This window comes from Schistocerca serialis, chromosome 5, assembly GCF_023864345.2.
Source record: "Schistocerca serialis cubense isolate TAMUIC-IGC-003099 chromosome 5, iqSchSeri2.2, whole genome shotgun sequence".
NCBI lineage: Eukaryota > Metazoa > Arthropoda > Insecta > Orthoptera > Acrididae > Schistocerca > Schistocerca serialis.
Window position 1 is genome coordinate 389448178 of NC_064642.1, and position 23309 is coordinate 389471486.

Consider the following 23309-nt stretch of genomic DNA (forward strand, 5'->3'; position numbering starts at 1 on the left):
TGCAACTACAAAAACTCACACGCTAGCAGAGAAATGGAGAAAGTTTTGGTTTTCTGACTTCATTGTTTTGTATGTTTAGAAAACCACTGTTTCTCTCCGTGGAAAAAGTAGAAGTTGTTACGACAATATGTTTTCAACTTCAGAATGTCTTGCGAAAAAGCTCCACTTCAGAAGCACCGTACTCGCCTTACGGAAAGTTTGACATCAACACAAGCGATGGAAGTGTTGTTCGAGGATAACGGAGGTGTAATCCGGCGTGATACTGGGGTGGAGAATTTGCAATGCAGACTATAGAGGTCATCTTTAGAGGCAAAAGAAATACGAGATGGGGTTATGTGATAATTACGACGCTGAAGGACGTTTGCCTTGCCAAGATCACTATTGAAGAGTGCACAGCAAGAGGAAATACGAATTCTTAAAATAAAAGCAAATGGAAACTCTAAACTGATCTACAAACATTTTTATGTATGGTATCTATGAAAAAAAATCTAATATTTGTGGGTCACTGAGATTGATAGCAGCAGGCTATTACAAAAAGTGCACTAAATATGGTGATTTATTTTCAGTGTCCCAAAACTAACGTTAATTATGATAATCTGAAATAAAAGAAATTGTTTCGTCAGTCGTCCATGCAATGCCTCATGCAACAAGTCGCACTGTTCCGATGATTGTTGGGTAGCTGGCGACAGGGGGCAACACGGCTTTTGTTATCGTCAGTCGGAAAATGCAGCTGGCAACAATTTGCCTTATGCCGCATGCTAAAAAGCCGCACACGGTGTGTTGCCTTGTGTCGCCCTGGTCGAACTTATCCCTGTAGCGTGCTTCGCAACAACATGCCACATGTTGCCCGAACGTTGCCTCTATAGATCTGCATCTTTACAGCAACATCAAGGTAGTTCAGTGTTGCCGATAAATTCGAGACTTCAAGCTGATCCTGAGTATGTTTCTAGTGATTGCTCTGTTCCAGGTTTATTTGTTAACAGGTTTTGGGTGTGTAAAGTGAGATCTATCATCTTCATAGCATGTATTCATTTTATAATGGAAGAAAAACAAAGACAATTAAAGATTTAACCAAAAAATTAAGAAAGTATGATTATAATGTTGCATTCATCTATATACAATAAAGGCAATATCCTCACTAGCTGTCTCATTATAGCCCAGCTCGAACGGCTAAGGACAGAAACTCGAAATTTGCAGAAGGTGCTGATCTTATACTGTAGGCGTCGTTTAAGAAGGAATCTTTCGGAATTCCACAACTAAGGGGGTGAAATATGGGGTGAAATATGTTTGAAAATAAGTCGCTGTTAGCGCAATTTTGAATCTAGACCTACAGAAATTGGTATTTGGTTTGTCGGTAAGAAAGAAAAGAGTGCGTGTTTCAGCAGTTTTGGAAATTTAATCACTATGGAGGTGAAATAGTGGTTCAATTTTTTAAAAGTAAATCGTTGTTAAAGTTCTTTTAAAGCTACAACTAATCTGAATTTGGCTTCGCGTTTGAAAATTAAAAAAGTTATGTCTTTTAATATTTTTGAAAATCAAGTACTACGAGCGTGAAATAGAGAATGAAATGCCTTACGAAAATATTTTATTTTGCAACAATTTTTGAAGAAAAATTTATAAAAATTTCTATTTGCCTTCTGTGTTAAAAATAAATACGTATTTCACTGGTTTTGGAAATGCAGCACCCAAGGGATTGAGAAAGCGTGTTGAATGTTTTATGAAAATATTTCATTGTGAAAGCATTTTTAGAGCTAAATCTTTGAAAATTGTATTTTGGCTTCTCTGTTAGAAATTAAAAAATTCGTGTTTCACTGTTTTTGGAATTTAGCCACTAAGGGGTGAAATAACGAAAGAAAATGTTTCGTTATATTAAAAAAATAGAGTTAAATCTATGAACATTGTTATCTTACTTCTGCGCTAGATAAAAAGTAATATGTGTTAAGGGATTAAAGTTTATATGGGAACATCACCATAGTAACGAAAACGCCATGATTAACAAAAACCTTGGACTCCAGCTACCAGAATCGCTTTTTGGATAGAAGTACATTCAGAAAAGACCACTATTCTATGAGCTTCATTAGCGTTAAAAGCTTAGAAGGCGCTGCAGTTCGTGAACAACATACAAATTTGATTAAAGAAAAGTAAAACAAAAAGAAAATCTGTGGAGACAATATTGTCCACGCGAGCGAAGCAGTGGGCGGTAAGCAAGTTTTAAACATGTTTCAAATTCCCCGTACATTCTTCGTTGTTAACAACCATGAAACAGGAGTCAGATGGAGTTAGACGCATTCTTGGGTTAAAATTTTGCATAAAATGAGTCACATAATAAGAGTACTTTCACTTAAGTCAAATCAGTTATAGACTTAAGGCCTTTTCAGCGGAAACGATTTAACGACAGCCTAAAGGGTTGTTTCCAAAATGAATCAATCAATCTGCAGTGGAGTCTGAGCTATTTTTGAAACAGTCCTGAAGGCTAAAAACTGTGTAGCCGCACGGACTGGTCGTGTGGTTTGAGGCGCCAAGTCACGGATTGCGCGGCCCCTCCCGCTCGAGGTTCGAGTCCTCCCTCGGGCGTAGGGGTATGTGTTGTTCTTAGCGTAAGTAACTTTAAGTTAGTTTAAGTAGTGTGTAAGTCTAGGGGCCGATGACCTCATCACTTTGTTCCATTAGGAATTCACAGACACACACACACACGCACAAACGCGCGCTCGCGCACGCACACACTGTGTGCCAAACCGGGTGTCAAAACTGGGACGTTGCCTCGAAGCAGCCCCCATACTCTGCTCATAAACTATTTCTCCGTCGAACTAAACTTTTCTGGAGCGCACCGTGACTCGTGCTTGTACACCCACAAAATAAGTTTTGGATTACCCCGGGTCCCAGAACTCCTGAAGATAGACGTTCACTATGGATATTGTATCACAGAAACAGTCCCTTTGGCTGTTCAGAGATGTCACTAAGCCCACCTAAAGACGTAAAAAACCAAGCATGAGCAGCTCCTATTGGACGGAGGGGGTCCGACAGCCAATCAGTTTCAGTTATACCACCGGGAAGAAGGTACACACCTTGTGTTGTCTGTAAATCAACCATGCCTAGACGGTCGATCGCGTCCGAAATGTTACTTTTTGCCAGGAAGGACTCTCAAAAAGGGTAGTGTCCAAGCGTGTCGGAGTAAACCAAAGCAATATTTTTCGGACATGGAGGAGATACAGAGGACAGGAACTGTCGATGACATGCCTCGCTCAGGCCACCCATGGGCTACTACTGCAGTGGATGACCGCTACCTACGGATTATGGCCCCGAGAAACCCTGACAGCAACGCCACCATGTTGAATAATGCTTTTCGTGCAGCCACAGGACGTCGTGTTACGATTCAGACTGTGCGCAATAGACTGCATGATGCTCCCGACGCGCGTGGCGAGGTCCATTTTGCAGCCACGACACCATGCAGCGCGGTACAGATGGTCTCAACAACATTCCGAATGGACAGCTCAGGATTGGCATCACGTTCTCTTCACCGATGAGTGTCGCATATGCCTGCAACCAGACAATCGTCGGAGACGTATTTGGAGGTAACCCGGTCAGGTTGAACGCCTTAGACACACTGTCCAGCGAGTGCAGCAAGGTGGAGGTCCCTGCTGTTTTGAAGTGCCATTATGTGGGGCCGACATACGCCGCTGGTCGTCATGGAAGGCCCCGTAAGGGCTGTACAATACGTGAATGCCATCCTTCGACCGATAGTGCAACCATATCAGCAACTTATTGGCAAGGCATTCGTCTTCATGGACGACAATTCGCGCACCCCTCATGCACATCTTGTGAATGACTTCCTTCAGGATAACGACATCGCTCGACTAGAGTGGCCAGCATGTTCTGCAGACATCAACCCTATCGAACACGCCTGGGATGGATTGAAAATGACTGTTTGTGAACGACGTTACCCATCTACTACTCTGAGAGATCTACGCCGAATCGCTGCTGAGGAGTGGGACAATCTGGCCCAAAAGTGCCTTGATGAACTTGTGGATAGTACGCCACGACGAATATAGGCATGCATCAATGCAAGAGGATGTGCTACTGGGTATTAGAGATACCGGTGAGTATGGCAGTATACACTACCAACTCTGAAGGTCTCGCCGTATGGTAGTACAACAGGCAATGTGTGGTTTTCATGAGCAATAAAAAGAGCGAAAATTATGATTATGTTGATCTCTATTCCAATTTTATGTACAGGTTCCGGAACTCTCGGAACCGAGGTGATGCAATTTTTTTTATGTGTGTATAACTTAGTGGGTAAGTACACAGCTCGTGACAGCTAAACTTTAGAGAGTGAGTTGCGGTTCGGCAGAGAGTGTTAATCTAAAACACATTACAAAGCTGTAATACACATTTCTTCACTAGTGAAATATGACACATAGTCCCTATCTGTCAAATACACAAATACAGGACACATGCACGTGCGACAAGTAAATTCTAAGACGCAAAGAAAGCAAGCGCCCGAAGTAGTGAATCGATGTCTTCCTTGTGTATTTCCTAGTCAGTCACAATTCGCAAGAAACAATCCGTTAAGAACGAAGCATTTTTGCAGACGAAATTTTATGATTACTCTCCAGGAGGCCACGCGTGTCCCAAAGCCATTTTCATTAGTAACAGATTTTGGCAGCACATCATTAATGGCCGCCATCGAAATGCGTGATTCTAAAAGGTATAATATGAAAAGTTTCATAAAGATTCGGTGAGGGACGCCTTGCCGTATCTCTCCGAGAAATTGCTTTCCGTTTTAGAGACTCACGTAAAGGCACGAAGTTAAAAATGGCCTTTGAAGCCAGAAATTTCTTTTAAAACCAGCCGAAATATATTACGTGGGAATAATCGGCTTTTATAACTCACATTCAGTAATACGACGGCGAAACAATATTCCAAGTTCAAAGTGTCTATCTAATAAAGCGTAACCTAGCCTCGTTCCTTACTGCCAGAAGAATTTAATCATCTTCTCAGACCTATAAAAGGAAAACTTTGACGTTGGCCAGAGCCGACGGATATTTTTCTCCTTTAACGATATCGTAAATTTAAGCTTACGTTCTATATCGAGCGGTGTATTTCTGAGTAAGGACGGAATGTTGAGTAGATAACGGAATACTACACGAGGGAGGTTACTGCTTTCTGAAAACACTCAGAGAAGTCCACGAGGAAGTAAAGCATCAGTTTCCTGGGTACTTAGATGTAATATAGGACACTGTATTCGGCATTAAGAATGATACTGTGGTGAGGTGATTTTGTTTGCTGGCGACGTAAGTAGTAGACGTTGCAAAATCGGTGTTTTGTTTAGTGCCGCGGAAAATGAGCTACAGTAGGGCGTCTCTAATCCGCCCTATGGGACGGGGACCATCGGCGTAACTCAGAAAGTCGGATATCAGAGGAACACTGTTATTGGTCCTAACATCCGACTACAGTATTGTATAACTTTAATTTCCAACTGAAAATACTGTCTGTAATGTTGTTCCATGTTAAAACTGTAACAAAACGAACAGAAAACTTTTACACACTAAAAGATCTCACACGGAAGTGTAATTTGAAGTACTACCTCTACTGTGAAATACGTCTGTATCGTGCGGTGAGATATTGTTGCTGTGTATGAAAGTTTAACATCGGTACATACTTTATCACAGTATTGCATTGATACACAACTGATTTGCACTTAACTGTTTCAAAGAAATGAGAAATCACACGATAAAAAAGTGCCGTGTTCTTAAACTAGATGTAAAAGTCTATAACGTGCCTTTGCTTCGCAGACGACAGCCATGATCCTGCCACGAATTTCCATAGGAAGTTTGTTGCGGTAGACATAGAGCTTTGTTCGATTTACTAAAGGCATCTGTATGTGATACTCGAGCCGTAGGTTTACTGTTTTGGCATCATCATCTTTTGCGTTCTCATCTTTTGTTTGAGCTACAGCGCCAATGAGCTGATCGTCATTTAATTCCGCTACAGTTGTGCAGTCAACGTCTGCTGTACTGACCCACTCACTCACGTCACTGTGCTCCACATCTGTTCGTAAAGACAGAGTCACATGTTTGCTTTTAGTTGTTGCCATAATTTAGTTTCACATACACTACTGGTCATTAAAATTGCTACACCAAGAAAAAATGCAGATGATCAACGAGTATTCATTGGACACATATATTATACCATAACTGACATGTGATAACATTTTCATGCAGTTTGGGTGCATAGATCCTGAGATATCAGTACCCAGAACAACCACCTCTGGCCGTAATAATGGCCTTGATACGCCTGGGCATTGAGTCAAACAGAGCTTGGATGGCGTGTACAGGTATAACTGCCCATGCAGCTTCAACACGATACCACAGTTAACCAAGAGTAGTGACTGGCGTATTGTGATTAGGCAGTTGCTCGGCCACCATTGACCAGACGTTTCCAATTGGTGAGAGATCTGGAGAATGTGCTGGCCAGGCTAGCAGTCGAACATTTTCTGTATCCAGAAAGGCCCGTACAAGACCTGCAACAGGCGGTCGTGCATTATCCTGCTGAAATTGTAGGGTTTCGCTGGGATCGAATGAAGGGCAGAGCCACGGATCGTAACACATATAAAATGTAACGTCGACTGTTCAAACTGCCGTCAATGCGAACAAGAGGTGACCGAGACGTATAACCAATGGCACATACCATCACGCCGGGTGATACGCCAGTATAGCGATGACGAATACACGCTTCCAATGAGCGTTCACCGCGATGTCACCAAACACGGATGCAGCCATCATGATGCTGTAAGCAGAACCTGGATTCATCCGGAAAAATGACGTTTTGCCATTCGTGCATCCAGGTTCCTCGTTGAGTACACCATCGCAGGCGCTCGTGTCTGTGGTGCAGCGTCAAGGGTAGCCGCAGCCATGGTCTCCGAGCTGATAGTCCATGCTGCTGCAAACGTCGTCGAACTGTTCGTGCAGATGGTTGTTGTCTTGCAAACGTCCCCATCTGTTGACTCAGGGATCGAGACGTGGCTGCACGATTCATTACAGCCATGCGGGTAAGGTGCCTGTCATCTCGACTGATAATGATACGAGGCCGTTGGGATCCAGTACGGAGTTCCATGTTACCCTCCTTAACCCACCGATTCCATATTCTGCTAACAATCATTGGATCTCGACCAACGCGAGCAGCAATATCGCGATACAATAAACCGCAGTCGCGGTAGGCTACAATCCGACCTTTATCAAAGTCGGAAACGTGATGGTATGCATCACAACAACGTTTCACCAGGCACCGCCGGTCAACTGCTGTTTGCGTATGAGAAATCGGTTGGAAACTTCCCTCATGTTAGCACGTTGTAGGTGTCGCCACCGGCGCCAGCCTTGTGTGAATGCTCTGAAAAGCTAATCAATTTCATATCATACCGTCTTCTTCCTGCCGGTTAAATTTCACGTCTGCAGCACGTCATCTTCGTGGTGTAGCAATTTTAATGGCCAGTAGTGTCTTTAATATGTAAGAAGACCGCAGTCACTGATCTACAAAACAAATCTGTGCTCAGTAACAGTTATTGGTCAAATTAGAAACAAGTAATTTCAGGCTAAAACTGATCGAACTATCGCACCTGGCAAAGGTCAACTACCTAGTGATCGTATCGGAGACGGTGAGTCATCGACAAGTTCTGAGCTGACTGTAGCAGCGGCCTGTGTGCATAAACAAACACCGGAAGTGGGATGGTCGGTCTAAGTGGCGAGTCGGTCCATCCGTAGTCGGATTAGCGAGGTTCTACTGTATTGACATCTATTGTTTAAGAGTTGGAACTAAAGATAACATTTAAAAATGTCAGCAATAAAACAGAGAAGTGGGTGGCAAAACAAGCATTCCTCTGTGACCTGAAAATGGCTCTTATAAAACCAAACCAACGCACAACAGTGAAAAATATCTCCATAAAAAGTGATCAACAATACTAGAACTTTCCTCTTTCAATACGTATTTATAGCACGCTCGCCACAGTACGCAGCACAATCACATACAGTCTGGCAAGCATAGTCCACCGGCAGCACTCAGTCTTCCAGGCGCTACAGTCGGAACCGTGCGACCGCTACGGTCGCAGGTTCGAATCCTGCCTCGGGCATGGATGTGTGTGATGTCCTTAGGTTAGTTAGGTTTAAGTAGTTCTAAGTTCTAGGGGACTGATGACCACAGCAGTTGAGTCCCATAGTGCTCAGAGCCATTTGAACCATTTTTGAGCACTCAGTATAAATTATACGATTTAGCTGTAAGCAGAGTCTTTAAGACAGTATGGGAAAAATTTCGATTCACAGCAATTACTCTTTGAAATACCTGGAAAATATCACGAAATGCCTGTTATGGCTAGCAGTGCCCACCATGAAGCTTGATTGACATGTCCTCGGCCGATTTGTAGACTTTATTCCAAAATGATCTCGGAGTGTCCATCGCTTCTGAAAACGATAACCTGGAACCTATTAGAGATAAGACACCTAGGTTTGTTGTAACACTTTCAGCAGCTGTCAGAGCTTTTTTTCTGTTGTTCCTAATTTCAATGCGTGCCCAACTCGTCGTTCGCAGAATGTCAAAGCCCGTCTGCGTGTTAGCATTGCAGCATCAATAATTCTGATTGTTTCATTGCCTCGTGAAGGAACGGTTGAAACGTAATTGTCTGCTGCTGTGCGTTCGTGATGCTTGATGTAACCCCACAAAAAGGAATCTAACGGGGTGACATCTGAGGAGTGTGGGGCCATGCCATGAGACCATCACGAGCCATCCATCTCTGAGACACTATGTCATTCATTACGCCACAGACGTCCAGACTTCAACGCGAAAGTGCTGGAAGCAGATGGACGACTGCAGGACTTTGAGCTGTGGTAGCAGGAATAGTTTGAGCATGTACAGGTAAATATATCCCTTTATCGTTTTCTCTGTGAAGAAAAATTGGCCTATCACCCAATCGTCCGTTAGGCAACACAAAGCATTAAGCTACTGACTATCACAGATGTATTCACATAAGTTGCATAGGTTTTTGGAGGCCAAAAATCGTAAAGTTTGAGAGGCGGCATGCTACTCTCTCTCTAAAACAATATGGTCAGTTAGATTAAATTTCATTCTTTATCTCATGATCTGGGTGTTCTCGAGTACTACATTTTGCAGGTGTGGTTCATGGCGTTTTTACATGAGAAAATTGTTGGTAGAATATTCTTGTTACTACATGTGTAATCTTTAGAAACCTTTTACCCGAGTGGTCTTAGTGGTGGCAACTGAGAACAGGGCGAGAGATCAATTGGGGGCCATAAACGCTGTGCGCAGCGACCTGGCTGTGTGAGTGAATCTGGGAAGCAGCGTTCAATGGGTCGTATCTGCAGTGGGACTTCATGCAGAATCCCTCTCGCCCTTCTACTTATGAATGGACAGACGAGCGCCGGTTCACAAGACATTACACCTGGGTCACGCGGCAGTCCATTGCAAAGGTGACCACATGCCGGAAAGTGGGTGGAGGAAACCATTTGAGAGAGACTGCTGAAACTGAGGCCCTTGTGCAAGCGGTGAGAAGGTCGCAACGATACTGACAGAGCGGCTGGTGCACCTATTTAGTGGAGGCAAGACTGAAGCTTAACATCCTTCTTTCAAAAATTGGTCAGCCCAGAAAAATTGGATGTATCTATACATGAGCGAGTGTGGTCCCGTCTGGGTAGATGTTTCTTGCCTAAACGTGGCCATGCTCACTGTTAGAACGACGCCTCTCTAGTTCATAATCTTCCTCTTTCAGACAAGAGAGATTTGGAGCCGCTGATGGCTACTCTCCGGACTTGCAAAGTGGAGGCTTGCTTCCCTGCATTAGAATTCACAGTGCAGTATATGAACTGGCTAGCAGGACAACAGAACAGTTAAGAGGGGAGTTTCAATGAGTAGAGGATAGTTCGATTCGTTTATGCAATGTTGGGGGTGGTTTCGTTTTTGCTAATTCGGCTCTCGTACCAAGACTTGTGGGAAAGTGGTTGATTCTTTACCTTCTTGATTTTTCCAGATGGAGAGCTTGAGGTCTTGCTCCAGAGGGAAAGTCTTGTGGTCAGTATCTTGTGGTGGACTGAGAGCCAATCGCAGTTTCTAACTATACCGACAGTAGAACTGCATATCGTGTGTCTCGAGGGTGAACTTACTCGTCCTCGCTCGGCCGGTTTGACATTTGACAATCCCAGCACAAACAGTCGTTCCTGAGTCAAATTGGTCTGGCCAGAGCAGCAAAGGGGTGCACACACACTGAAATCTGCCGGGATTTCAGGGCAATGGTAGGGAAGTTTCTCGCGTTGTAATAATCAAAACAAAAGAGCGCATAGTTTGCAAATTTTCGTGGACGTGTCAGAACATTACAGATGCCACAGGGTAAGTATTGCTGCACCAGCGTAGGGTTGTCAAATGGTATTCACTGCTCCCGGTTCTCAGGTGAACTATAGTTTGGGTATACTTGGTCATAGTTGATTCCATTTGAGTAGAGTTGGGTCTCACAGTGGATACATGTAATCAAAGTCAGCTCTAACAGGGATTAATTCAGGGGAAAATTTGTGTAGCTCCCACCCTAATGTACGCTTTGCCAATCGAACGTCACTCCTTTCTTGATTTGTGTTTGTCACTTTTGTGTAAGATTTATCAGCTAGATGTAGTTACAAAATTATTAATTGTACTTGTCATTATTTTGTAAACTAAAATACGCCACTGCTCTGTTTCATACTCCCTCAATTATTCGCTGTTTTTAGTTCAGTTTGGTGGTGCGTCGGTACACCTGAAATTTAAGGTTAAATCTTATTAAATTAATTAATTTGACTATTAATTTAAGGTATGAAAGTGACCTCAGGTATAGGCAATAAAAGTGCCAGAAGTAAATTCACTAATTCATGTATAAAAATTAAGGGTGCAACTCACAATTTGAGGGTTATTGAGAAGATTACACTTTTATGTATCTATAAATAACAACGTTTAGCATTACTCAAATGTGTATTTATGATTAAAGCAAGTGACAACATGCAAGGTTTGATGATTCACAGGTCCATAAATGAGGATCGTTGCTTCATCTGAAAACAGACCTTTTTTTAGGTAGTCACAGTCGGCATCTTCGGAGAGCAGCACGAAATACGCGAATGCATACCGCAGAGGACGGTTGGAATGACTAGACCATTTGCACTTTGTACGCAGAAACGCTTAAATACTTATATAACACTTTTTGGACAGCTGGTCTGGGTCACGACGATTTGACTACTGAGGCTGCATTTAATTGCTGCTTTCACTTTGTCAACTTGTGCTTGAGACTTTGGGGGCTCGTCCACTTCGAGGTAGGTTTTGACACTGCCTGTATCTTTACAGTTTTTGAACTGTCTGATTAGTCTTGTTTTTACGGGTAGTGCCTCCCCTTATTGGCGCCAATAATTCCGCAGTACCTTTGTCACATATTTTAATTTTTAATTCTGAACACCAGATGCGCCTTCTTCTGGTCTGTCGCCATTTTACCTGTATGACAGATGAATGCCCATTCCACACTCCTCTGTTATTCCCTGTAGTGTTGTGAGGTCCGCAGTGTACTTCAAGCAGTAGTACGATATGGTTGTTGCACTTAAGTTCCTTAGTGCCAGCTGACAGTGTAAACACCGTTATTATGTCTCCAAGAGGGGACGTATCCACAGAAAAACGTGCTGCAACTGAGCAGTCAGCAAAACAGGTCTATCTATGCCCCAAATTGTGAAACGAGGAGTGCACTACATCCTTCAGGTCAAGAAAACGACATGTAGTCATAACGACCTCCCACGGCCAGGACGACCTCGTATAACAATTAAAAGTGATGAAAAATTCTTCAGAATTAGTAGTAAGAGAAGTACGTTCAAAACAGCTACACACCTTCGAGCAGAATTGGTGAAATGAATAAGAAAAACATACCTGTTGCAACAGTAAGAAGGAGACTGATGCCGGCTTGAAAGGACGTTGGCAGCGAGGAAACCCATTCTGAAGCCCCTAAATAAAAAGAAGAGACTCGAATGGGCTAGGAAACGTAGTAAGTGGACACAAGAAGAGTGGAGAAAAGAGTTATTCACAGATGCATCCAATTTCGAGGTCTTCGATACCAGAACAGGACGTTCGTTCGTCAGTGAAATAGTGGCTCAGCAGTGCATTCTTCATACAGTTAAACACGGTTGGTGTTCTGTTACGGTTTCGGGTTGTTTTACAGGAGACAGAGTTGGCTACATTGTGAAAATAGAGAGGTGTATGTACCAACGCGCTACCACCGCATACTTCAGTATCATACAATATCATGTGGGTTGGCTTAATGGTGTAGCCGTCTCAAAGCACAGATTCTAATCCACTTTATGTTGTGTAGGATGAAGTGATGTACCCGGAAAGTTCACACAGCAAGAAAGGAACATCTCTGTATTGTTAACATTGTGTAGGATCATATAGACTCGCAATAGGTACAAAAATTTATTTGCCGCATTCCTCAAGTTGGTGAGGCGGTCATCAAATCGAAGGAAGGATATTTCGATGAAAGTAAAATATAATTTTTCAAAAGTTTTCGATGGCGACTAGCCACAGTCATGCAATATGTTTCAAAAGAATAAACCGACACTTGACTATGTACTGTTATACACTGAAGCACCGAAGAGACTCGTATAGGCATGCGTATTCTAAAACAGAGGTTTGTAAACAGTCAGAATACGACGCTGCGATCGGCAAGGGCTATATAAGACTACAAGTGTCTGGCGCAGGTATTAGATCGGTTACTACAGTTACAATGGCACGTTCTAACATTGAAGTCAGTTTGAACGTGGTGTTTGTGGTGTCACCGCCAGACACCACACTTGCTAGGTGGTAGCTTTAAATCGGCCGCGGTCCATTAGTACATGTCGGACCCGCGTGTCGCCACTATCAGTAATTGCAGACCGAGCGCCACCACACGGCAGGTCTAGAGAGACTTACTAACACTCGCCCCAGTTGTACGGACGACGTATCTACCGATGCACACTGACGAAGCCTCGCTCATTTGCAGAGCAGATAGTTAGAATAGCCTTCAGCTAAGTCAATGGCTACGACCTAGCAAGGCGCCATTAGTAACATTGCATGTATCTATGGAGTCTCACTTATATCGTCAATAGCGATGTACCAAGGATGGATTAAAGTTACGTATTCCAGAAGCTACGTACTTTTCTGTACAGCATTCATTACGTATCCTGTTTCAGACCTCACGCCATCCTGCGTGAGCTTACCGCGTGCCTTTCGGCTTCCTCTCATTGTGTCTAGGCTGTCTTGTCTAGACACAACAGTGTTGTGTTACAGTCGGCGCACGAGTGATTGGACACAACATTTCCGAGGTAGCGATGAAGTGGGGATTTACCCGTACGACCATTTCACGAGCGTACCGTGAATATCATGAATCAGGTAAAACATCAAACCTCCGACATAGCTACGGCCGGAAAAACATCCTGCAAGAACAGGACCAACGAAAACTGAAGAGAAACTTTCAACGTGACAGGAGTGCAACCCTTCCTCAGACTGTTTCAGATCTCACTGCTGGGCCATCAACAAGTGTCAGCGTGCGAACGATTCAACGAATCACCATCGATATGGGCTTTCGGAGCCGAAGGCCCACTGTTTAACCGTGATGACTGTACGACACAAAGCTCTACGCCTCGCCTGGGCCCGTCAACACCGATACTGGAAACATATTGCCTTGTTCTACGAGTCTCGTTTAAAACTGTATCGAGCGGATGGACGTGTACGGGTATGGAGGCAAGCTTATGAATCCATGGAACCTGCATGTCAGCAGGGGATTGTTCAAGCTGGTGGAGGCTCTGTAGTGATGTGATGCGTGTGCAGTTGGAGTTATATCGGATCCCTGAAACGTCTGTATAGGACTCTGACAGGTGACACGCACGTAAGCATCCTGTGTGATCATCTGCATCGTTTCACATCCTTTGCGCATTCCGACTGACTTGGACATTCCAGTAGTGCAGAATTGCTACAGAGTGATTCCAGGAACACTCTTCCGAGTTTGAACATTTCCGCTGGCCACCAAACTCCCCAGATGTGAACATTACTGGGCACATCTACGATGCCTTGCAACGTGTTGTTCAGAAGAAATCACTACCCCCTCGTATTCTTATGGATTTATCGACAGCCCTGCAGGATTCTTGGTGTCAGTTCCCTCCGGCTCTACTTAAGACATTAGTCGAGTCCACGCCACCTCGTGTTGCGGCACTTCTGCGTGCTCGCGGAGGCCCTACACAATATTAGAAAGGTGTACAAGTTTCTTTGGATCTTCAGTGTATTTATCTTTTGTACTACCTAGCCGAAATATGGATAATGCAAAAAATAAATATAATAGTGCACACTGAAATGGCGGTTTACTCTTTTAAAAGCCGGCCGATGTGGCCGTGCGGTTCTAGGCGCTTCAGTCTGGAACCGCGAGACCGCTACGGTCGCGGGTTCGAGTCCTGCCTCGGGCATGGATGTGTGTGATGTCCTTAGGTTAGGTAGGTTTAAGTAGTTCTAAGTTCTAGGGGACTGATGACCTCAGATGTTAAGTCCCATAGTGCTCAGAGCCGTTTGAACCATTTTTTAAAAATATACAATTTTTCTCTTTTTATAACAAGAAGTATCTGGTCACATCAATGCGACCACCTGTCAAAAGCTTGAATAACCAACTTCTGCAGTGCGGACCGCTGAGAGATGTAGAGGAAGACACTTAAGGAGTTTCTGGAAGGTAGCGACAGGAATGCGAAGCCATACCGCCTCCATTGCCGTGGACAGCTGCGCTAGTTTCTTGGTTGAGGTTCCATGTCGCAGACAGCCCGCAGAGCCTCGATTGAGTTGAAATTCGGGAAGTCTGGTAGTCAGGGGACAATGGGAAATTCATCATGGTGCTCTTCGACCCACGCACGTATACTGCGAGTTGTCTGACACGTTTCGTTGTTGTGCTGGTAGATGACTTCGTGGCGAGGGTAAACTGACCGCATGTGGAGGTGGACATTGTCCCCAATGATAGATGCAGACTTTGTGCCTTCCAGAATGACGAGATCACCCAGTTAATGCACTCCCATGTTTGTTGCGGGGTGTTTGCTTTGAGACATTTTACGCCGTACAGGCCAACGTTCGTCTGTCTGATGGGGCAAAAACGTGATTCATCTCGAAAGACCACCTGTAGCAACGCAGTGGACATCCATGTGTGGTACTGGCCTGCAAATTCCAGGTTTCGTCGATGATGAACAGCAGTCAGCATTGGTGCATGAAGCAGGATCTTGCTGTGGAGGCTTGTACGCAGCAACATTCGCTGAACGGTCGTTGAGGAGGCTCTGTTGGTAGCCCCTTGGTCCGCCTTGCTGGTCAGTTCAAAATGGTTCAAATGGCTCTGAGCACTATGGGACTTAACTTCTAAGGTCATCAGTCCCCTAGAACTTAGAACTACTTAAACCTAACTAACCTAAGGACATCACACACATCCATGCCCGCGGCAGGATTCGAACCTGCGACCGTAGCGGTCGCGCGGTTCCAGACTGTAGCGCCTTTAACCGCTTGGCCACCCCGGCCGGCGCCGGTCAGTTGCTCAACAGTTGCACATCTACTGGACAGCACACGCCTTCGCAGCTGTCGTTCACCCCAGTCGACAATGGCTCTTGCTGCACCTCAGTTGCCTCGCCGTTGGTTTTGGATAGCGTCACGTTACCATACATGGTATACTTTAACCACTGCGGCACGTGAACAGTCTTATAAACTTATCCATTTCGGAGATGCTTCCACCCTTGGCCCGAAAGAAAATGATCAAGCCCTGGGTGTCAGACAGGTCTCTCCGTTCCGGGTTACGGTAACGAATGCATTGTTTCCCGTTTCTACCCGTTATCCTTTATATAACCTCTACTGCTAGTAATGCCACCTGCCGTCTGTGAATGGTTTTTGCACGTTGATGTCGAACGTAAGCGGTGGTTACACTAATGTGACTCGATCATGTATGTGTTTAAAAGTGTATAATTTAAACTTTTTTTTGTGGAATAAAGTTTCGTTTGTGATCATATTTGGAATATCAGATAACATTCACGGTTTATCGAAATTAATGAGCGGTGCTGTAAATCGGACAGGAAGTACACAAAATTTATTGTCTGTCAAAAGGTTGATAGTTTTATTTGAAACGCCCGCTAAACCCGCTGGGCGGAACAGGTGATTAGGATTGCGGATAGGACCTAATAAGGTGCAGGTCAGGTTCACTCAAAATTGTAATTTATTGTAATTTACTAACAGCTTTAAACAAAAACGGCACATAGCCTCCTTCGTAAACGCACAAACAAGCCCAATCTGCTAAGGTAATCAGTGACTGGGGCAGGAGCACAACGTGGATAGTGTGTGGATAAGTTGGAAACTTTGGTCGGGAAGGGACCGTGACCGGATAGCCGCAATGGGCAATGCACCCGCACTCATCTTCAATGATTAACAGGAGTCAGACTTCATTCGTCGATGAAGACCACCTCACACCGCTGCTGCAGACCCGATTAAAATGTTTACTTTCCGACGTTCTTCGCTCACCACGGTGCTGAGGAGGTTGTACTTTTACCCATTGTGGCTACCTACACTCAAGAGGTGCTGCCGTGAGCACGCAGAAGTGTCGCAACACGACGTGGCATGGACTCGGCTAATGTCTCAGTCCTGTAGGGCTGTCCATATATCCGTAAGAGTGCGAAAGGGTGGAGATCTCTTCTGAGCACCACATTACAAGGCATCCCAGATACGCTCAATTGTTGTCATGTCTGTGGATTCTGGAAGCCAGCAGAAATGTTTAAACTTAGAAGAGTGTTCCTGGAGCCACTGTAGCAATTCTGGACGTGTGGAGTATCGCATTGTCCTGCTGGAATTGCCCAAGTCCGTCCGAATGCACAACAGATATGAATGAATGCAGGTGATCAGAGTGGGTGCTTACGTACGCGTCACGTGTCAGAGCCGTATTCAGAGGTATCAGGGGTCCCATTTCACTCCAAATGCACACGCTCCACATTATTACAGAGCGTTCACCAGCTTGAACAATCCCCTGTTGACATGTAGGGTCCATGGATTCATGAGATTCTTTCCATACCAGTACACGTCCATCCGCTCGATACAATTTCAAACGAGACTCGTCCGACCAGGAAACATGTTTCCAGTTATCAACAGTCCAATGTCGTTGTTGACGGGCCCAGGCGAGGCGTAAACCTTTGTGTCGTGCAATCATCAAGGGTACGCGAGTGGGCCTTTGGCTCCGAAAGCCCATACCGATGACGTTTTGCTGAATGTTTCGCACGCTGACACTCGTTGATGGCCCAGCAATAAAATCTCCATCCATTTGTGGAAGGGCTGCGCTTCTATCTCGTTGAACGATTCTCTTCAGTCTTCGTTGGTCCCGTTCTTGCAGGATCTTTATCCAACAGCAGCGATGTCGGAGATTTCGTGTTTTACCGGATTCCTGGTATTCACGGTACACTTGTGAAATGGTCGTACAGGAGAATCCCTACTTCAACGCTACCTCAGAGATGCTGTGTCCCATTGCTCGTGCGCCGACTATAACACCATGCTGAAACTCACTTAAATCTTGAGAATGTGCCACTGTAGTAGTAGTAACCGATCTAACAACTGGGCGAGACACTTTTAAATAGCCGTTGCCGACCGAAGTACCGTATTCTACCTGTTTACATATCTCTATATTTGAATATGCATGCCTATACCAGTTTCTTTGGCGCTTCAGTGTACAAATTGAAAACTTGGGGAGACTGTGACTTACGACGTAGGTAGGACTAGCTCTCTCAGTTACCTCCAAAAAGTCAGGACAAAGCATTATTTCTTTCTCCTCAGGGCGGCTAGGAACCACAATTTGTAGATATCGTCTTCACTACCTGGTGCTGGTCGTTGTGAGCAGTCACTTTGAGGCAGATCATTCATGTTCTGAGAGTTTAAAATCCGATGACGTGGTCGTGGTTTGCTAATTAGGTCAAGAACTCCCAGTACAGACAAACCTTTCTGTAATATGACAATGCGTCGACAATGTAAACTTAAAATGACTGTTTGGGGCATGTCGACAAAGTGAACAGTGAACCCTTGTGCTGTTCACGATCGCTGATACTGTGCACTCTACTGCAGTGGAATTGCAGGCTGGTTTTACCGTTATCATACAAGCGTATTGAAAAAGGACAAAAACCATCTTATACATCTTCGAGATAAATGTCACGTAGTAATGCGGCAATATAAAATCAGGTACTAGAGAATACCTGTCGCACATACATCCGATGCGCTCGACGACATCTCAGAGTTATTGTATTGTTAAAAGTAAAACTAAAGTATTTGCGTTTCTTTGTCCTTTAACAGACAGGGATGGCGATGTCATGTCATAAATGGTTTGAACATGACACAAAGGAAGAAACAGAGGAGAATGAGACTTCTTGAAATGACAGCCAGAGAAGCGGGTGATAAATACTGAGTTCCCAGGAGTACATTACGCGATGGATGAAGTTTTACGTGAATACGAAGAGGCAGCCATGAAACCTCTTTTAGGCAATAATAAGGTTTCCCAAGAACAGTCAGTGATGACAAGAAAACAGTGTTTTGCGATAATGTTAAAAAATTATTAAGTTTTACTTTGAGAATAGATAAGCTCTTAAATCTAGTGTAAAATGTGTGGAGTAACTTAAAATAAAGCAATGCTTCAGTAAGACAAAATTGAGAACGGTTAGAGATTTTTACTGTAGTATTATGAAAATACATGGAAACTTAGCGTTAAGAACACCTGAATCTATCAGTTTGCCATCAGCAGCAAGGAAGAAGTTCACAGATTCTTTGATTAGGTGAGGTTGTAGAAGCCCAAGTTTATACCTATTTACGGACCAACGGTCAATTAAAATTTCTTGCAACAAAATACGACTTTTTTACACACTAGAAGTCTATGTCCCACACTGTCTTTCAAAAATTTAAAAGACCTATGGGTAAAAAAAAGAGCTTATCGAACGAATATTCTTATTGAATAATTCTACGAAGCAATGTAGTACATAATTGTTTAGTGTCTAGAATATTCCAGAACAGCTTTCAGAAAATATAATTTCGAAAAAGCTTACGTGGTGAATACTACCCGACTTTCCCTTGATTCCCTTTCAGTGGTTTTGCACTCATAGGAATGCAGCAAGCTCATGAAACGAAGTTTATATGCCTGAGACATTATTTTCTCTAAAGAAATAGAATATTTAGATGAACTGCACCTCACCGTGCACTATAATTTTGCGTACTGTGTGATTTAAGAGTTTCTTATGGACTAGGGTGCCATTTTACTAGGGAGGTGGACATTCGCTGGGCATTGTCGTCTCGAAAATGTAAAAGTTTTAGTCTGAGCGCGTGTGGACTTGCAGTCACAGTGAACAGGAGCCACGAGTCTAGTGCAGCAGCGTGCCGAGGGGGAAGATGGGGATAATCTTGAGTGAAACGAACCTATATTGAGTAGTGGGGAATATTACAAATCAGATAAATGTAACAGAACGTAAGAAGTGGAAGTGCGATAAATAGAAAAACGTTCCTTAGAGAATTCAAAGATAGATAATAAGAATTTGTGAATCAAAATACGTAGGATCAAAGTGGCTCAAGTGTTTAAATTTACAACCACACCTACAGGATTACAAATGACAATTGTCCTAGACGGTGTTTAAGATTGACTAATTTTATGAAGAATATTCCAGAGTGATTATCAACGCAGTAAAAATTATTAGTAAAGACCATGATGAGTATGAGTGCTGAATAAGGCATTGTAATTAAATTTCAAAGAACAATGCTGCGACCAGCAGTACTAGATGCAAACAAAGGCTTGCAAGTGGTAATAGGCACATTTTCACGTTTATTAACCTTCCATTGTTCACCTCTACGGAACTTCTCAACCCTTCACAGGCAATTTCCGATGGCATTAATTAAATTTAACAGCCACTAAAAACACGTTCGAAATATACCGAGTGGGCGAGGAGTGTTAAAACGGCCGCATCCTTCTTTGCTTTCGCACCTTAAACATAGATTCCGCTACAACAAAGTTGGAGTGAAATCATCTATTATTTATGCGTAATAAGAATTACGATAATACCTACATCGGCGTGTAACGGGGCACTTCCATTTGTACTAGCCATTTTACACAGCAGCTCACTGGTCTAAAATTATTTTCCGTATAGCATTAAGTTTTTATGTGCGTCTAGACCAGAATGTCGTTTCCTCTGCTTTTAATGCGGGTGATAAAACAAAAGAACTTGAAGTCGGTTTTATTTGCAATGAAACACAGGAGAACGCTCATGAAGTTAAAGGGAGAGAATACAAAATATTAGGTAAATCTATTTTCTTTTAAAGTTTAGTACTTTAGCGAGATGCTGTTATATGGAATACAACCATTTTCATGATAATGAAGAACTCATCTGCGTTAAGGCCAATTTAATGAAAAACTTGTTTGACACTCTAAATACTTCCTCGAGAAGAGATTGGTAAATGGCTGAACTATCTATTGTGAAATACGTAAACAGATAAATGTGACAGTGTGAAATTGTAGATTAGAAGTGGCTTAAGACTGCGCACTAAGGATTTAGCTGGCGATATCCTAAAGGAAAACTTTATGAATGATGATATATTACTGGCATTTCGTCTACATTGGGCTATTCCTTGACAGAATCCGTAAGGGATACGCAAAATTTGCATTGTAATGCAAATGCACAGGACCCGACAGAGCGATAAGAGAGCGTTTCTAGTGGCGTAAATTTGCTGGTTGTTGTTAAAATGAGAAAACATCATTCTTCTTCTTTTAACTTCGAATGTAGGTGTGTATGAAATAACTTTTTTTCCAATATAAATAGCTACTCTTAACACAAAATGTTATTGCTAATAAGATAGAGTAAAACAATGCAAAAATATGCTTAGGTATCACAATCAGAGACAATGCTGTTTAAAATACATCACAAATAACTTGTGCAGAACCTTTTGTTGGCAAATTATTGTACTTTCCTTAAGAGTCAAGACAATGAGAAGCTTGTAGACTTTCAGCCACCGTAATTTGGTTTTGCTTTGCTTACCTTAATTCTTATACCTTTAATTGTTTTTGAATTGTGTCCCTTTCTGATGTTTCCTACTCGATCTTTTCTATTTATCAATGTACCTCTATCTTTTCTTCCAAGGAAAGGCACAGCTGTAACTGTGGATGCATCAGTCGATGGCTGAATCCACGACGATCAGCTGAGTAAATCCCGCATAACTGAGATACCTTCATCATTATGGAAGCTCCGAACTATGCATCAATGATTTGTTGCATAATTAAACGTTCAGTGTGGTTAATTAGCTACTGATTGCTTTTTTGTCAATAACAAGTAATAGCTTGAAAAAAAATCATCGATCCAGTAGCTGCGTTCTGTGAATGCTGTGTGAAGGAATGGTAAGCACGTGAAAGCCGTGCTCCCTGCAGAAAGAAAAAAAAAAAAGAAGATTGCTTTCAGACTCAGATGTATCTGTCCAAATTAACAAAACTGTATTTTCTGCACTTGATTGGGTTGTTTTTGCTGTTGTGGGGTTTAGTCCGAAGACTTGGCCGATTCATCTGTCGACGCGTTTCTACATCCATAACTACAGTAACCTACGTGCGTCAGAGCCTGCTCCCTAAACTGGTCTGCGTATACAAATTTTACCGCTCGCTCCCCCCTCCCCATAACCTTCCTCACACTGCAAGCACGTTTACTTCCATTACCAAACTGACGATTCCTTCATCACACAGGATGTGTCCTGCCAACTGATCTCTCCTTTTACTCAAATGGAGCCACAATTTTCTTCTCTCTCCCTCTCTCTCTCTTCTTTTCTTCCAACTCGATTCAGTATTTTCTCATTAGTTACTCAATCTACCCGTCTAATATTCAATATTCTCAGCATTCTTCTGCAGCAGTACATTCCTCTGGAATTGTCTTCTTGTCTGAACTTCTTATCGCCCACCTTTCGGTACATTACAACGTCACATTCACACTAATAGCTTTAGAAAAAATGTTTATATTCGATGTTTACAGATTTCTCTTCTTCTGAAAACCTCTTCTTACAATTACCAGCCGGAATTTTACTTCCCCTCCACTTCGGGCTGCACCATTTATTTTGCCACCCAAATAGCAAAACTCGTCGTTTACTGTATCTCATTTCCTAATCTACTTCTGACAGCATCACCTGATTCAGTTCGACCATTCCCGCGTGGGATTAGCCGAGCGGTCTTGGGAGCTGCAGTCAACGACTGTGCGGCTGGTGCCGGCGGAGGTTCGAGTCCTCCTTCGAGCATGGGTGTGTGTGTTTGTCCTTAGGATAATTTAGGTTAAGTAGTGTGCAAGCTTAGGGACTGATGACCTTAGCAGTTAAGTCCCACAAACTTCACACACATTTGAACCTTATTCCATTACTTTCGTTTCACTTCTGTTGATATTCCTCTTATAACCTCGTTTCAAGACACTATCCATTCCATTCTCTCTATGACAGAATGTCATCAGCAAACAGCAAACTTTTTATTCAGTCTCCCTGAAATTTAATTACCTTACCAGATATCTGCTTGGGTTCCCACACTACTTGCTTATCGTAAAGATTGAATAATGTCAAATAGAGACTCAACCCTGTCTTACTCCTCTCTCAACCACAAATGCAGTCTTGAGTCCTATGTACGCCTATTATCAGCCTTTCCTTGTTTTCGCTTACTACAGGTTTCCTATCATTCATGTGGGTGTTTCTCTTTCCTCTACAAAGGTCTCTCTAACTTTCCTGAAGGCTACAACTATCTTTCCCATAAAGACTTCTCGAGCATCACATTTCTCGTCTAACCCTTCCTTCTATGCCACTTTTCAGTTCCTTTCAATCTGATAGATATTTCTCAGCCATCTTTATTCTCTTTTTGCAGCTTCACTGCCGGATTTTTATATTTTGTCCTCTCGTCAGTTAAATTTAATATCACGTGCGTTGTCTAAGGATTTATATCAGACGTTGCCTTTTTGCCTATTTGATCCTGCGGTGCCTTCACTATTTCATTCTCAAGACTATACTTTTGTCTTCTGTTGCGATACGTATCCTGTTTCAGTTAATCACCTAATGCTCCCTTTAAAACTCTCGACAGCCTTTGGTTCTTTCAGCTTATTCGGATCCCGCCTCTTTAATGTCCCACATTCCTGAACTTTCTCAGTTTTAATCTACAGTTCATAACTAATAAATTATCGACTGAGTCAACATATACATCTACATCTCTACCCGCAGCTCATCTTCCAACGTGTGGCGGAGAATATATTGTGTAC